Genomic DNA, 2,481 nt, shown 5'->3' on the forward strand with positions numbered 1-2,481 from the left:
TGCTCAAGTTGCATTGTGTTTTTTTTATCTTCCTGCTTAGAGAAAGTAATTTTTAAATTTTCAATTATTTTGTTACTGTACAGAATATGGATGAATTGTAAACTTTTAGAGGAAAAAATCACTGCGGTCTACATACCAATAACAAACTGAATACTCATCATCGTCATCATCACTGAAAAAGTGAGATAGAGAACTGAGCAAAGTCAGACAGGATCAGAGACATCTTAATATGAATTATCCAGGTAATTTAAGATTAAAGCAGATTTTTTCAGTTTTGTGTAAATCGTCATATAGGTGGGTTAACCTTATCACTTTTAGTGACAATCTGGCCTATTCATAAGAAAAAGGCCTAATAAGCTATTGCTTCTTCTCACCGAATGTCCTTGAAAGACCCCCGGATCCCCTTACCCAAGAATCCAACACTGCCACTGGATGCAATCAGCAAGAGGTTCTTTATTGTTACGCAGGCGCCTGCGGGTGGTCAGCGCGCGCCTGCGGGTGGTCAGCAGCTCCTGCTAGCTGAGCACACCCGGCTGGGGTGGTGCCGGGTTTTTATAGACAGGTACAAACAAGTTTTGGGTGGGGCGCAACTGATTGGTTGACAGTTAGAACTTTTGAAAAAGGCATACGTGGAGTTTGCTGATTGGCTCTAAGGACCCACGCGTGGGAAGAGAGGCGGGAAGGGGGAACAAGCTGATTGGTTCTGAGGGCCCGCGCGCAGGAGGAGAGAGGCGGGAAAGGGGAACAAGAAGGGGGAAGGTAGGAATGCCATCATGGCGTCTCTATTATTTCTATAAGCCAAGCGGTTACAGAAGGGCAAAAGAGCGATTAATAAGCAATTAATAACCTAATTAATAACCTGGTCTATACCTAAAAGCCAGCGGTTTACAGAAAAGCAAACAAGCGGTTAGTTATCCTATCTATCTTCTAGGGGAGGAGTCTTTCATCCTCAAGGTTAAAATTTAAATACCTTTCAGCAGTTATTAAAAAGAACAACAACAACAACAACAAAAAACTTCTGCAGATAAAATTATTACTCAGGAACTCAAGATCCTGTCTACTAATATTCTCCTTTCTGCTAGGATCCCTGCTACCTTGCATATCCATATCCCTGAATTTTAGTTCAATCTCCTAATACATGTCCTAAATGGTAAGACCAATGGTTAGGAAAGTTCAGAGGGTAAACTTACTTTGCCATCTCATAATGCTATCATGTATCACTTTTTCTTTAGAATAGAGGCAGAATTTGCAATAACCAACTATGCAGAAGAGAGGAAGTAATAAATAGTTCTTTCACTCTCCAAAAAGACTTCTATAATGTATAGGATTATAAAATCTCTGAAAAATACCTGCCTGCCTATCCATTTTTGGAAGCTGAAACCTTTTCCTGTTGTTGGGCGCTTTAAGTCAATGTGCTCCTACCATCTTTAGTGAACGTCACTCAGATTCCAGCAGGCAACAGTTTCAAATTGAACCATGTTTTTGTAGCCAAGATAATGTTGAGATATCACAATCCCTCTTTTAAGGAAAATTCATCATGGCCTTAAGATCCTTAAGGTCATGCTTGCCTAAGAATAGGATTTGGAAATTTTGCATGGCACTGTCCAATACGACTTGCAGTAAAAACAGTAATGTATATATATATGTACATTGTCCTATTTGGTAAGCACTAGCCACATGTGCCTACTGAGTACTTGAAGTGTGGCTAGTGTGACTGTGAAATTAAACTTTTAATTGATTTCAGTAGCTAAATGTGCCTCATGAGGACCATGTTGAAAAGCATTAGGTTTCAATATATATTGAACAAACAATCTATATTTGGTTGTTATATCAGGCAATACAAAATGTTTTTTAAAAATGATGAATGTTAAAAAAATAAAAAATAAAAAATAAAAATGATGAATGTTCACCATGTAGAAAAGTTGACTGGTATAAATAGGCCAATCATGAAAGATTCATTTTTGTTTTGGAATATGTAGCTAAATTTCACATCATCTATTTCTTTAACATTTTTCAATTAGAAAATGTGATGTCTAAAAGGTACTAACTTTTTAGTCTCAAGCTTCTGCTTTAATGCTTTTCCCTCAAGACCTTATAAAACTGTTTTAACTCCCAGTGGAATAACATCTTGTACACTATCATGGGACTTAACCTTATTAAATTACCATGTGTGAAATGCCCATAACTCAAGTAGTAGCAGGTGCAAAATAGAGTAGCAGGCAGAAGAGTGACAGTAATTTTAACATCTACACCAGCTGGCAAAAACGACAGGTGCTTAATTCTTCAGTCTTTAAAAATAACTTTTGAAAGCCCACGCTGCATAAGCAAATATTTTCAAGTTTGTTTTTCTAACTACCTTCAAGTTACCTCCCTGAAAAAATGTAATATACATTTTGGGCTTCAGAGTATATTTGAAACTTAAAGCACAGGAACTTAATTTATTCTCCTCTATGAATAAAATAAATAATGATTATTAAATTG

Source organism: Mustela lutreola, chromosome 3 (assembly GCF_030435805.1).
Source record: "Mustela lutreola isolate mMusLut2 chromosome 3, mMusLut2.pri, whole genome shotgun sequence".
Taxonomy (NCBI): Eukaryota; Metazoa; Chordata; class Mammalia; order Carnivora; family Mustelidae; genus Mustela; species Mustela lutreola.